A 15,682-nucleotide genomic window follows, 5' to 3' on the forward strand; every position below is an offset into this window, starting at 1 on the left:
TCTTCAGTTATTAATCATGTGATGTCATAGAACTAATGGAAAAGAGAAGAATCATCTGGGTAGAAAGGAAAAATGAGCAATTGTAAGGCATTTTACCTATACTTAGTTTCATTGCAGCAAGTACAATTATTTGCACTAAAAGCACCTTGTGATACCCCCTTTTTTTTCTAATGGACGTTTTTCAATGTACTTACATTGGTCATGTACAATCCTGCAATCTATCCCTTAATATTGACTGGGTGATGTAAACGTATAGACTCATTTAATCACTGATGAACTTAGTGCACACTCCGTCAGTGCAGTACATTATTGTATTTGTATCCAGCCCAGAAATTTCCCTTTTTTAACTATCTGTATGTACATGTCCTAATAAAGACTCCAATATCATTGTATATAGTTGGCATAAGACTTCTACTATCTACTTATCAGTGGTCTCTAGCTTATGGGGGCTCCATGGGTGCTGTGGGGGTCCTCAGTGTAAATGCCCTGCATGTGGGCATCTCGCTGCGTGTGTTCCGTCGTGTCACTTCAGGATTTCGCCCCTTGTCCTCCCCCAAATCATGGCCTCTTTGTGAACCGCCTGTGGAATTTCATGCGCTCGGTTCCTGGACTCCTCTGAAATCCTCACAGACATTTTTGGCCACAGAGAACTTGTCACACAGAGGAGGGAGCACCTTGGGGCGCAGAGACGTCGGAGGGTGCTGAGGCCGATGCAGAGCAAATAATGACGACACGTGAGGTAAGAGGAAAACGACACCTTTATATAGAATGTAAGAATCAGAGAGCGGCCCAGAACAATGGACGCAATCTACAGGGAACCCAAACATCCAGAAAGAAAAAGGAGGCAAAATTATAAACTCTTTATTACAGGTCTCCTATTGTTTAGTGTCAACAGTCCCAATGCAGACTAATGTGTCTCCATGGTGACAGGCTTTAGATCAATTCAGCAGTCATCATGACTCCACTACTTGATCACTTATGTCCCATGAGTGACAGATTCTGTAACCATGGAGACAGGTGAACATGAGAGAAGAGGCCACCACCACGGCTGAAAGGATCTGTCCTCAGGGAGCGTCCGCTACGAGACATGATGTCACTTCCTGTCTGCATTGTGCTTGTGTGACATCACTTCCTTTCCCTCCTAATAAGGAGACGGCAGAACATTCTGATAACATTATCTAATAATAGAAAGGATACAAAGATTCATTAATGGTTAACGATTTTAGAGTTCTAAATGATTTGCATATTAGCCTAAAATATAATTTACACCAAAACCACTAATGTAACATAAATATATCTACTCACAGAATAGTGAGTGCAGCTCTGGGGTATAATACAGGATGTAACTCAGGATCAGTAATGTAATGTATGTACACAGTGACTGCACCAGCAGAATAGTGAGTGCAGCTCTGGGGTATAATACAGGATGTAACTCAGGATCAGTAATGTAATGTATGTACACCGTGACTGCACCAGCAGAATAGTGAGTGCAGCTCTGGAGTATAATGCAGAATGTAACTCAGGATCAGTAATGTAATGTATGTACACAGTGACTACACCAGCAGAATAGTGAGCGCAGCTCTGGGGTATAATACAGGATGTAACTCAGGATCAGTAATGTAATGTATGTACACAGTGACTGCAGCAGCAGAATAGTGAGTGCAGCTCTGGGGTATAATACAGGATGTAACTCCGGATCAGTAATGTATGTACACAGTGACTGCACCAGCAGAATAGTGAGTGCAGCTCTGGGGTATAATACAGGATGTAACTCAGGATCAGTAATGTAATGTATGTACACAGTGACTACACCAGCAGAATAGTGAGCGCAGCTCTGGGGTATAATACAGGATGTAACTCAGGATCAGTAATGTAATGTATGTACACAGTGACTGCACCAGCAGAATAGTGAGTGCAGCTCTGGGGTATAATACAGGAGGTAACTCAGGATCAGTAATGTAATGTATGTACACAGTGAATGCACCAGCAGAATAGTGAGTGCAGCTCTGGAGTATAATACAGGATGTAACTCAGGATCAGTAATGTAATGTATGTACACAGTGACTGCACCAGCAGAATAGTGCGTGCAGCTCTGGGGTATAATACAGGATATAACTCAGGATCAGTAATGTAATGCATGTACACAGTGACTGCACCAGCAGAATAGTGAGTGCAGCTCTGGAGGATAATACAGGATATAACTCAGGATCAGTAATGTAATGTATGTACACAGTGACTGCACCAGCAGAATAGTGAGTGCAGCTCTGGGGTATAATACAGGAGGTAACTCAGGATCAGTAATGTAATGTATGTACACAGTGACTGCACCAGCAGAATAGTGAGTGCAGCTCTGGAGTATAATGCAGGATGTAACTCAGGATCAGTAATGTAATGTATGTACACAGTGACTACACCAGCAGAATAGTGAGCGCAGCTCTGGGGTATAATACAGGATGTAACTCAGGATCAGTAATGTAATGTATGTACACAGTGACTGCAGCAGCAGAATAGTGAGTGCAGCTCTGGGGTATAATACAGGATGTAACTCAGGATCAGTAATGTAATGTATGTACACAGTGACTACACCAGCAGAATAGTGAGCGCAGCTCTGGGGTATAATACAGGATGTAACTCAGGATCAGTAATGTAATGTATGTACACAGTGACTGCACCAGCAGAATAGTGAGTGCAGCTCTGGGGTATAATACAGGAGGTAACTCAGGATCAGTAATGTAATGTATGTACACAGTGACTGCACCAGCAGAATAGTGAGTGCAGCTCTGGAGTATAATACAGGATGTAACTCAGGATCAGTAATGTAATGTATGTACACAGTGACTGCACCAGCAGAATAGTGCGTGCAGCTCTGGGGTATAATACAGGATATAACTCAGGATCAGTAATGTAATGCATGTACACAGTGACTGCACCAGCAGAATAGTGAGTGCAGCTCTGGAGGATAATACAGGATATAACTCAGGATCAGTAATGTAATGTATGTACACAGTGACTGCACCAGCAGAATAGTGAGTGCAGCTCTGGGGTATAATACAGGATGTAACTCAGGATCAGTAATGTAATGTATGTACACAGTGACTGCACCAGCAGAATAGTGAGTGCAGCTCTGGAGTATAATACAGGATGTAACTCAGGATCAGTAATGTAATGTATGTACACAGTGACTGCACCAGCAGAATAGTGCGTGCAGCTCTGGAGTATAATAGAGGATGTAACTCAGGATCATTAATATAATGTATGTACACAGTGACTGCACCAGCAGAATAGTGAGTGCAGCTCTGGGGTATAATAATACAGGATATAACTCAGGATCAGTAATGTAATGTATGTACACAGTGACTGCACCAGCAGAATAGTGAGTGCAGCTCTGGAGTATAATAATACAGGATATAACTCAGGATCAGTAATGTAATGTATGTACACAGTGACTGCACCAGCAGAATAGTGAGTGCAGCTCTGGAGTATAATACAGGAGGTAACTCAGGATCAGTAATGTAATGTATGTACACAGTGACTGCACCAGCAGAATAGTGAGTGCAGCTCTGGAGTATAATAGAGGATGTAACTCAGGATCAGTAATATAATGTATGTACACAGTGACTGCACCAGCAGAATAGTGAGTGCAGCTCTGGGGTATAATACAGGATGTAACTCAGGATCAGTAATGTAATGTATGTTCACAGTGACTGCACCAGCAGAATAGTGAGTGCAGCTCTGGAGTATAATAATACAGGATGTAACTCAGGATCAGTAATGTAATGTATGTACACAGTGACTGCACCAGCAGAATAGTGAGTGCAGCTCTGGAGTATAATACAGGAGGTAACTCAGGATCAGTAATGTAATGTATGTACACAGTGATTGCACCAGCAGAATAGTGAGCGCAGCTCTGGAGTATAATACAAGATATAACTCAGGATCAGTAATGTAATGTATGTACACAGTGACTGCACCAGCAGAATAGTGAGTGCAGCTCTGGGGTATAATACAGGAGGTAACTCAGGATCAGTAATGTAATGTATGTACACAGTGACTGCACCAGCAGAATAGTGAGTGCAGCTCTGGAGTATAATACAAGATATAACTCAGGATCAGTAATGTAATGTATGTACACAGTGACTGCACCAGCAGAATAGTGAGTGCAGCTCTGGGGTATAATACAGGATATAACTCAGGATCAGTAATGTAATGTATGTACACAGTGACTGCACCAGCAGAATAGTGAGTGCAGCTCTGGAGTATAATAGAGGATGTAACTCAGGATCAGTAATGTAATGTATGTACACAGTGACTGCACCAGCAGAATAGTGAGTGCAGCTCTGGGGTATAATACAGGATGTAACTCAGGATCAGTAATGTAATAGATGTACACAGTGACTGCACCAGCAGAATAGTGAGTGCAGCTCTGGAGTATAATACAGGAGGTAACTCAGGATCAGTAATGTAATGTATGTACACAGTGACTGCACCAGCAGAATAGTGAGTGCAGCTCTGGGGTATAATACAGGATATAACTCAGGATCAGTAATGTAATGTATGTACACAGTGACTGCACCAGCAGAATAGTGAGTGCAGCTCTGGAGTATAATACAGGAGGTAACTCAGGATCAGTAATGTAATGTATGTACACAGTGACTGCACCAGCAGAATAGTGAGTGCAGCTCTGGAGTATAATACAAGATGTAACTCAGGATCAGTAATGTAATGTATGTACACAGTGACTGCACCAGCAGAATAGTGAGTGCAGCTCTGGAGTATAATACAGGAGGTAACTCAGGATCAGTAATGTAATGTATGTACACAGTGACTGCACCAGCAGAATAGTGAGTGCAGCTCTGGAGTATAATACAGGAGGTAACTCTGGATCAGTAATGTAATGTATGTACACAGTGACTGCACCAGCAGAATAGTGAGTGCAGCTCTGGAGTATAATACAGGATATAACTCAGGATTAGTAATGTATGTACACAGTGACTGCACCAGCAGAATAGTGAGTGCAGCTCTGGGGTATAATACAGGATATAACTCAGGATCAGTAATGTAATGTATGTACACAGTGACTGCACCAGCAGAATAGTGAGTGCAGCTCTGGAGTATAATACAGGATATAACTCAGGATCAGTAATGTAATGTATGTACACAGTGACTGCACCAGCAGAATAGTGAGTGCAGCTCTGGAGTATAATACAGGATGTAACTCAGGATCAGTAATGTATGTACACAGTGACTGCACCAGCAGAATAGTGAGTGCAGCTCTGGGGTATAATACAGGATGTAACTCAGGATCAGTAATGTAATATATGTACACAGTGACTGCACCAGCAGAATAGTGAGTGCAGCTCAGGAGGATAATACAGGATGTAACTCAGGATCAGTAATGTAATGTATGTACACAGTGACTGCACCAGCAGAATAGTGAGTGCAGCTCTGGGGTATAATACAGGATGTAACTCAGGATCAGTAATGTAATGTATGTACACAGTGACTGCACCAGCAGAATAGTGAGTGCAGCTCTGGGGTATAATACAGGATGTAACTCAGGATCAGTAATGTAATGTATGTACACAGTGACTGTACCAGCAGAATAGTGAGTGCAGCTCTGGGGTATAATACAGGATGTAACTCAGGATCAGTAATGTATGTACACAGTGACTGCACCAGCAGAATAGTGAGTGCAGCTCTGGGGTATAATACAGGATGTAACTCAGGATCAGTAATGTAATGTATGTACACAGTGACTGCACCAGCAGAATAGTGAGTGCAGCTCAGGAGGATAATACAGGATGTAACTCAGGATCAGTAATGTATGTACACAGTGGCTGCACCAGCAGAATAGTGAGTGCAGCTCTGGAGTATAATACAGGATGTAACTCAGGATCAGTAATGTAATGTATGTACACAGTGACTGCACCAGCAGAATAGTGAGTGCAGCTCTGGGGTATAATACAGGATGTAACTCAGGATCAGTAATGTATGTACACAGTGACTGCACCAGCAGAATAGTGAGTGCAGCTCTGGGGTATAATACAGGATGTAACTCAGGATCAGTAATGTAATGTATGTACACAGTGACTGCACCAGCAGAATAGTGAGTGCAGCTCAGGAGGATAATAGAGGATGTAACTCAGGATCAGTAATGTAATGTATGTACACAGTGACTGCACCAGCAGAATAGTGAGTGCAGCTCTGGGGTATAATACAGGATGTAACTCAGGATCAGTAATGTAATGGATGTACACAGTGACTGCACCAGCAGAATAGTGAGTGCAGCTCTGGAGTATAATACAGGAGGTAACTCAGGATCAGTAATGTAATGTATGTACACAGTGACTGCACCAGCAGAATAGTGAGTGCAGCTCTGGGGTATAATACAGGATATAACTCAGGATCAGTAATGTAATGTATGTACACAGTGACTGCACCAGCAGAATAGTGAGTGCAGCTCTGGAGTATAATACAGGAGGTAACTCAGGATCAGTAATGTAATGTATGTACACAGTGACTGCACCAGCAGAATAGTGAGTGCAGCTCTGGAGTATAATACAAGATGTAACTCAGGATCAGTAATGTAATGTATGTACACAGTGACTGCACCAGCAGAATAGTGAGTGCAGCTCTGGAGTATAATACAGGAGGTAACTCAGGATCAGTAATGTAATGTATGTACACAGTGACTGCACCAGCAGAATAGTGAGTGCAGCTCTGGAGTATAATACAGGAGGTAACTCTGGATCAGTAATGTAATGTATGTACACAGTGACTGCACCAGCAGAATAGTGAGTGCAGCTCTGGAGTATAATACAGGATATAACTCAGGATTAGTAATGTATGTACACAGTGACTGCACCAGCAGAATAGTGAGTGCAGCTCTGGGGTATAATACAGGATATAACTCAGGATCAGTAATGTAATGTATGTACACAGTGACTGCACCAGCAGAATAGTGAGTGCAGCTCTGGAGTATAATACAGGATATAACTCAGGATCAGTAATGTAATGTATGTACACAGTGACTGCACCAGCAGAATAGTGAGTGCAGCTCTGGAGTATAATACAGGATGTAACTCAGGATCAGTAATGTATGTACACAGTGACTGCACCAGCAGAATAGTGAGTGCAGCTCTGGGGTATAATACAGGATGTAACTCAGGATCAGTAATGTAATGTATGTACACAGTGACTGCACCAGCAGAATAGTGAGTGCAGCTCAGGAGGATAATACAGGATGTAACTCAGGATCAGTAATGTAATGTATGTACACAGTGACTGCACCAGCAGAATAGTGAGTGCAGCTCTGGGGTATAATACAGGATGTAACTCAGGATCAGTAATGTAATGTATGTACACAGTGACTGTACCAGCAGAATAGTGAGTGCAGCTCTGGGGTATAATACAGGATGTAACTCAGGATCAGTAATGTATGTACACAGTGACTGCACCAGCAGAATAGTGAGTGCAGCTCTGGGGTATAATACAGGATGTAACTCAGGATCAGTAATGTAATGTATGTACACAGTGACTGCACCAGCAGAATAGTGAGTGCAGCTCAGGAGGATAATACAGGATGTAACTCAGGATCAGTAATGTATGTACACAGTGGCTGCACCAGCAGAATAGTGAGTGCAGCTCTGGAGTATAATACAGGATGTAACTCAGGATCAGTAATGTAATGTATGTACACAGTGACTGCACCAGCAGAATAGTGAGTGCAGCTCTGGGGTATAATACAGGATGTAACTCAGGATCAGTAATGTATGTACACAGTGACTGCACCAGCAGAATAGTGAGTGCAGCTCTGGGGTATAATACAGGATGTAACTCAGGATCAGTAATGTAATGTATGTACACAGTGACTGCACCAGCAGAATAGTGAGTGCAGCTCAGGAGGATAATACAGGATGTAACTCAGGATCAGTAATGTAATGTATGTACACAGTGACTGCACCAGCAGAATAGTGAGTGCAGCTCTGGGGTATAATACAGGATGTAACTCAGGATCAGTAATGTAATGTATGTACACAGTGACTGCACCAGCAGAATAGTGAGTGCAGCTCTGGGGTATAATACAGGATGTAACTCAGGATCAGTAATGTAATGTATGTACACAGTGACTGCACCAGCAGAATAGTGAGTGCAGCTCTGGGGTATAATACAGGATGTAACTCAGGATCAGTAATGTAATGTATGTACACAGTGACTGCACCAGCAGAATAGTGAGTGCAGCTCTGGGGTATAATACAGGATGTAACTCAGGATCAGTAATGTAATGTATGTACACAGTGACTGCACCAGCAGAATAGTGAGTGCAGCTCAGGAGGATAATACAGGATGTAACTCAGGATCAGTAATGTATGTACACAGTGGCAGTGTATTTACAGTAATTATCAGTTTTTATCCTGTTCCTGTAGATTGCAGTCATACCTACCTTAACAATATACACTTCTCCACTCTTTCCTCATTGTCTCTAAACAAAAAGCTTTTATAGTGACACATATAATATCGTAGATATAAATAACAATACACTTGTTACAAATTTCCACACATGACTATTGTGATTCTGAACAAGTTGCCGGACTGTGGTTTTACCTGAACGTGGATTTTGATACTTCAATAAAATGAAGATAATGGAGATACTGGGGGGCGCTGAACCAGGTGGGATCCAGTAATGGAGATACTGGGGGCATTGAAGCTGGTGGGATCCAATAATCCATCCAGCTTCAGAGCAGCGTAAGATATAGGAAAAAGTTCTCCTTTCCTGTGTAGGAACCGACTACCTCTGACAGCTTGCAGTGGTGGTATGTAACTAAGCACCGATCAGTGCGCACTACAACTAACAAAACGCCTCCATTGCGGAGAACAGAGAGGATTTTTAAGACGAGGTAAGATGGAATATTCATGGCTTTATAAACACTTCGCATTTGCTCCGATTTACACAGATGAGACGAGACTTTTATGAAGGGATTTTTTTTCTTTAACTCTTTTTTACCGTTTACGCGTCCGGCACAAATCAATGATTCCATCCAGGTGCAATAATGTTTTTGTGGCATGAGGCTGCAAGACTTTAAATTGTGGATTTTCCCAGTTGGGAATAATGGGTATGGAGCTCATGGATGGCGCTGATTTCAGGAGGCACCGGGAGTGGAATTACCAATACCAGAAGAGGTTGTCACCTGCAGAAAGCCCCTGTGTTGCCTTTACACCAAACATATCGTTTACCATTGTTGCCAAAAAGTTCGATTTTGGTTTCATCTGACCAGAGCACCTTCTTCCACATGTTTGGTGTCTCCCAGGTGGCTTGTTGCAAACTTTAAACAACACTTTTTTATGGATATCTTTGAGAAATGGCTTTCTTCTTGCCACTCTTCCATAAAGGCCAGATTTGTGCAGTGTATGACTGATTGTTGTCCTATGGACAGACTGTCCCACCTCAGCTGTAGATCTCTGCAGTTCATCCAGAGGGATCATCGGCCTCTTGGCTCCATCTCTGATCAGTCTTCTCCTTGTGTGAGATGACAGTTTAGAGGGACGGCCGGGTCTTGGTAGATTCGCAGTGGTATGATACTCCTTCCATTTCAATATGATCGCTTGCACACTGCTCCTTGGGATGTTTAAAGTATTGGAAATCATTTTGTATCCAAATCCGGCTTTAAACTTCTCCACAACAGTATCACGGACCTGCCTGTTGTGTTCCTTGGTCTTCATGATGCTCTCTGTGCTTCATACAGAACCCTGAGACTATCACAGAGCAGGTGCATTTATACGGAGACTTGATCACACACAGGAGGATTATATGTATCATCATTAGGCATTTAGGACGACATTGGATCATTCAGAGATCCACAATGAACTTCTGCACTGAAAGTAAAAGGGCGAATAATATTGCACGCCCCACTTTTCAGGTTTTCAATTTCCACAAAACTGTAAAATAACCAATAAATTTCGTTCAACTTCACAATTTGTGTTCCACTTGTTGTTGATTCTTCACTAAAAATTTACATTTGGTATCTTTATGTTTGAAGCATAATATGTGGGAAAAGGTTGAAAAGTTCCAGGGAGCCGAATACTTTCGCAAGGCACTGTATACGTGCCTTTACAAAAAAATGGAAAGTTGCTAAATTGCAGACAACATGGCGGGACTAGACCACAGCAGACGTCACAGACTCACGTAGGATGGAATAAGAGGCTGGCTTTTCTATTTTTCTGACACAATGCTGCAATATAATTATCAGCAACTTTTCTTGACAATCCAAGGAGGGATTTAGTGGCACTGTTCCCTCCCAACCACCTTTCTTACCAACTCAATTAAATTAACCTCCGACTGCTTGTGACTTGGGTTACATGGTCACAGCAGACTTCTATTACATTTACTTCTTACACTGTGGCTGGTCCGAACAACAAAAGCAATTGTTACCATCCACCTCTCGTGTCTCCCCTCTTTCCTCATAGATTGTAAACTTGTGAGCAGCAGGACCCTCACTCCTCTTGTACCTCCAGGTAAGATGCATGTCACGGGTTTACCGTGACAGAGAGGAGCCAGAAGACTGCAGCGTCTGATTTCTCCTACTCCTGCAAAGACTAGAAGCACTTCACCTTCATATTAAACTTTGCATATTTTTTATAGCAGTGCAGGGATTAATCTGTTCAGTTGAGAGCTCCTGTAACCTTTCCTGCATTAAGGCTCTCAGCTGTTCACTGCTAGCCACTCCCATCTCCTATATAATCTGGGTCCTGGCAAGCACTCATTGTCAGAAGAGGCTTTTCTGCATGGCTGGAGGTTGTTGGTGGTTGTTATTGGAGAAGGTGTTTGGTGGATTTATCTGTGAGCATTGCTAGGTTACTTCCCCTTCTTCTACTTTGGTTTTTCCCCATCCTCCACTCCCCGATGTATACTGCTGTTGTTTGTGTGAGTATATATGTATGATTGGTATTTTTTTTTATCCCTGTCCTTATTATCTTGTTAGTCTTGCTGGTGTATTACGGTACACTACTACTCCCCTCTTACCTGGGTGGGGGAAGGGTACAGACTGAGGGCGGGTTCAGGAGCTAAGACAAGGTACGCGGCCCCTGCATCTTCACCATCAGAAGTAATCCAGGAAACAGGGCAAGTACGGCGCTCCTAGTGTTCGGGATAAGGAAGGAACCCCTAGTCCCGGGACACCTGACAACAGAGCTGTGACACTGCACCACAACGTCTGACCAAACAATGATAATCCTTGGATAGGAGGACCACAACCTTAAAAGATCAAACTTAATGTCTCTAATTAACACCTGAGATGATCTAACTCCCAAGTCACATGCAAAACCAGTACATTAGGTGGTTGATCCACTCTGCAGTAGTCAGAGACTTTGGGCAAAACCCTCCCCCAAAGTAATACCAGGAATTCCAAGCCATTTATAATAATAATAATAATAATTTTATTTATATAGCGCCAACATATTCCGCAGCGCTTTACAAATTATAGAGGGGACTTGTATAGACAATAGACATTACAGCATAACAGAAATACAGTTCAAAACAGATACCAGGAGGAGTGAGGGCCCTGCTCGCAAGCTTACAAACTATGGGTGATCAGCGCCTTGGACCCAGCCTGCCCGAGCTGCCGACTATCTGGATGAACAACGGCCCTCATCGCCCCAAGAACACGTAAAAGTAGTCCAGGATCCTAATTAATCAAGCACCTATAGAGAAACAAAACAATCACCAAATTAATACTTGCACTACTATGAAAATAAAACACGACTCTGGACCCACACAACATTATAAAACCACTAGATGAGGGCCAATATAAGAACGAAATTCCCAACGCCGAAAACAATATCCTCACTCAGACCCCCGTGAAGCCGCAGCCGCTGCCCCAATGCGAAAGGAATGTGACCCATATTCCTCAGGTCTTTCACCCATACACAACAAACATTTCTGAAAAACTGCACTAAATTGATATTTTGAATTAAGAGACATCCTTTTGCCTCAAGAATGAACCTGGATATCCACGCCAGATTAACACAAAACGTTCTACCAGAGCAATAGGGCAGGCTTACGACCCGGAATTGCATACAAGACCAGCAACTTGCCTCGACCGCTCTGATCCATCTTAGAATGCCGGAAAAAAAACATTCCACCCTATCGTTCCGTAGGCAGACATCACCCATTACCATCCACCTTCAACCAACCTTTAAGGACTAACCAATTCACTAATACAAAAAGCGACGTAAAAGAACAAAACGAAAGCTGCTGGAAGCAACACATCATATTGAGAAAAACGAACTGACCTCACAGAACACAACAACGTACCGGACAGTTCAAAGGAAACCGGACTCCTTCTATCCCGACTTTTTACTACTTTACAAAAATCCTTCAACGCCTGGCTCACCATAAATCCCTCCCTTACATCCATTAGGCCTTCCAATTTAACCAAAAATGCCAGTGCTGCCAATCTTTGCATCACTGCTGACATCGATCTACCGGACACACAATCCTGCCCCAAGAGGGAGAATACTGTTATGGACCTGGTGGTTAGGAGCACCCGGAATGACCTGATGGTTAAACTCACAGGACAAGCTCTGGGAAGTGGGAACTTTGCTGACCGCAATCCCTAATCCTATCACACACACTAGAAATAGCCGTGGAGCGTACCTAACAGGCCTAGACGCCTCGGCACAGCCTAAGAACTAGCTACCCCTAGAGATAGAAAGTAAAGCCTACCTTGCCTCAGAGAAATTCCCCAAAGGAAAAGGCAGCCCCCCACATATAATGACTGTGAGATAAGATGAAATACACAAACACAATGAAAGAGGTTTCAGCAAAGGGAGGCCAGACTACCTAAACAGACAGAGGATAGAAAAGGTAACTTTGCGGTCAGCAAAAAAAACTACAAAAGACCACGCAGAGTGTGCAAAAAGACCCCTGCACCGACTCACGGTGCGGAGGTGCCTCTCTGCATCCCAGAGCTTCCAGCTAGCCAGACAGAATCATATTAGCAAGCTGGACAAGAAAACAAGAACAACAAAATAAACTAGCAGGGACTTAGCTTCTGCTGGCATAGACAGGTCACCAGAAAGATCCAAGAGCGAACTGAACCAGTACTGGAACATTGACAGCTGGCATGGACTAACGATCTGGGTGGAGTTAAATAGAGCAGCCAGCCGAAGAATAAACCAGGTCACCTGTGTAAGGAACCTCAGAAACAGCAGCTCCACTCACAGCCACCAGAGGGAGTCCATGGACAGAACTCGCCGAAGTACCATTCATGACCACAGGAGGGAGTTCCGAAACAGAATTCACAACAGTATACTAAGTCTATCCTTAACAGAAGAATTCACATTTGTATTAACACTAAATTCCTCCCATTCCTTCCAAACTTTTTGATAATGGACCCAAGTAACCTCAGTCACCGAGTGCCTGATTAACTCAAACACTACGCCGTTACCAGGCTCCACAGCCAATTGGGACATTCGGCTCCCACTTTGTCCCCCCATGGTACCAGACCTCAAAAGCAGTAGAAGTGAAAACGAGACACTGCATCAGCCACATCATTGGATGCCCCTGGAACATGTCTAGCTACTATGTAGACAATGCACATCAAACACCGAAAAACCAAATGACGCAAACAAGCTGCTACTGGGTGACGCAAAGTGAATTTATCGAGTGAACCACCGAGTAACACAATTAAAACGCATCTCTATACCAGTCAGTGCCGACCCCCAGTCTTATCTAAAGCCAATGGAATACAGAATAATGCAGCTATCTTTATTAACATAACCATTGAAACTGAACAAACCATTGAACCTGATGGACCAACACAACAAAGATCGTCCAAGTAGTTAATTATCGAGGGAACACCTGACACAACCCACTCAACAAGCACGAGATGAAGCAACCCGAGGGTACACACCGATCAACATAAAATTCTCCATCTCAAATATACCCCAACAGATGAAGACTGTGAGAGTGCACTGGGAACAAGCGGAAGGCACCTTCAATGTCAGATTTCACCATGTAAGACCCCGGCGGTCCTGCTGTCCCTACCAAATCCAATGCCCTATCAAACGACACATACGACACTGATGATAACTCTGTCAAGATGCCGTCATTCACCGAGTCCCACACTGGGTGGGATAAATTATGCAAAGCTGAAACTTATTAACTTCCTGCTTGGGAACAACTTCCAAACGGGAAATCCTTAACTCTGGCCACGGAGCATCCAGGAATAGACCTGCCATGCGTCCCAATACTACTTCCATACTTAGCATTTCCTTCACTACCTTGAATGCTCACTTGCAGACTTCAAATTTCCAGGCTGAAAAAACGATCCCGAGGATCAAACGGTATCCTGAATCCTTCTGAAAAAAAACAAACTTGAGCAAAACAGCAGCCTCAGAATCTGGGTATCTACATTGGTAGCATTGCCCCTAATACTGGTACTATGTACAAGAATGTAGCGAAATATGTATATATCTATATGTGGGTAGTGACATATGTCTAGAGTTATATGTGTAACCAGCAGTAGTTGAACATCTGTCCTGACACTGCAGGCCTCACAAAGGTCACAGCATACATATCTTTAGAAGGCAGACTACTGTCTCCAATCTCGCCTGGGGGTCGTGCTGGGAACCAAGAAAAAGGGAACATTTGGCACCTCCTAGCTCTTTGAAGAGAGATGTCAATTACAGCCTGACACTATCTATCTGTGAAAACTTTTACACAGGGAATCTCAGAGCAAATAATATATTGATTGGGGGAGAGGCCACGGTCCAATCAAAAACAAGCAATTATGATATTAACCTGAGGGGCTGGTCTAGAAATCTGACCTCCAGAATAAATCTATAAATTAGGCCTGTATACATAGAATCATGTTCATGTGGGTCCTGGTCATCACAGTAGCATTGCTTTCCTCATGGGGAGAGAGATGTTACATTTGGAAGCGATGAAGGATAACTCAGCAGGTAATCACAATGCACGCAACATGTTCACACTCCAGGCCACAAGGGGGAGCTTTTGATCCTATTGCATAGGTAACTCCCCTATACGGTGGTGCAGTGGTTAGCACAGCAGCCTTGCAGCGCTGGGGTCCTGGGTTCTAATCCCACCCAAGACAACATCTGCAAAGAGTTTGTATGTTCTCTCCGTGTTTGCGTGGGTTTCCTCCGGGCACTCCGGTTTCCTCCCACATTCCAAAGACATACTGATAGGGATTCTAGATTGTGAGCCCCATCGGGGACAGTGATGATAATGTGTGCAAAACTGTAAAGCGCTGCGGAATATGTTAGCGCTATATAAAAATAAAGATTATTATTATTATATATATTGAGGATTGGAGGGAAAGAGAGTCCAGAAAGTTACAGACAGAGAATAGAGCAGACCGACAGAATGTCAGAAGGTCTGAAGGGACCGTGTAGTCTGAAGTACTACAGATCCTGGAAAGAGACATACAGAAGGAAAGGACATTGTTCAGTGAGCGTGCAGGAGAGTGAAGCACAGGAGAGGATATATCAGGGGAGACCAGCTACGAGCAGGCTGCCTTCTTCTGAAGCGCAGATAACCGGTAGCCGGACCACCGAGGTTGTAAGGGACTATACGACTTACAGCAGAGACTGGCAGGACAGCTGAACTGCAAGTTACCTGTCCGCCACACACACCTGAGACACAGTAACACAGAGCCCAGGG

The 15,682-nt window shown here is 43.4% G+C and overlaps 1 protein-coding gene across 1 annotated transcript in view; it reads left to right on the plus strand.

The window, feature by feature from the left end:
* The first annotated feature begins 333 nt into the window (after window positions 1-333).
* Window positions 334-15,682, plus strand: part of LOC138651944 (surfactant protein C-like) — a 139,723-nt gene continuing 124,374 nt past the window's right edge. Inside the window, exon 1 of the mRNA XM_069742569.1 lies at window positions 334-739. The gene's annotated coding sequence lies outside the window, so the exon portion shown is untranslated. The remainder of the gene's footprint in view (window positions 740-15,682) is intronic.

This window comes from Ranitomeya imitator, chromosome 10 (genome assembly GCF_032444005.1).
Source record: "Ranitomeya imitator isolate aRanImi1 chromosome 10, aRanImi1.pri, whole genome shotgun sequence".
Taxonomy (NCBI): domain Eukaryota; kingdom Metazoa; phylum Chordata; class Amphibia; order Anura; family Dendrobatidae; genus Ranitomeya; species Ranitomeya imitator.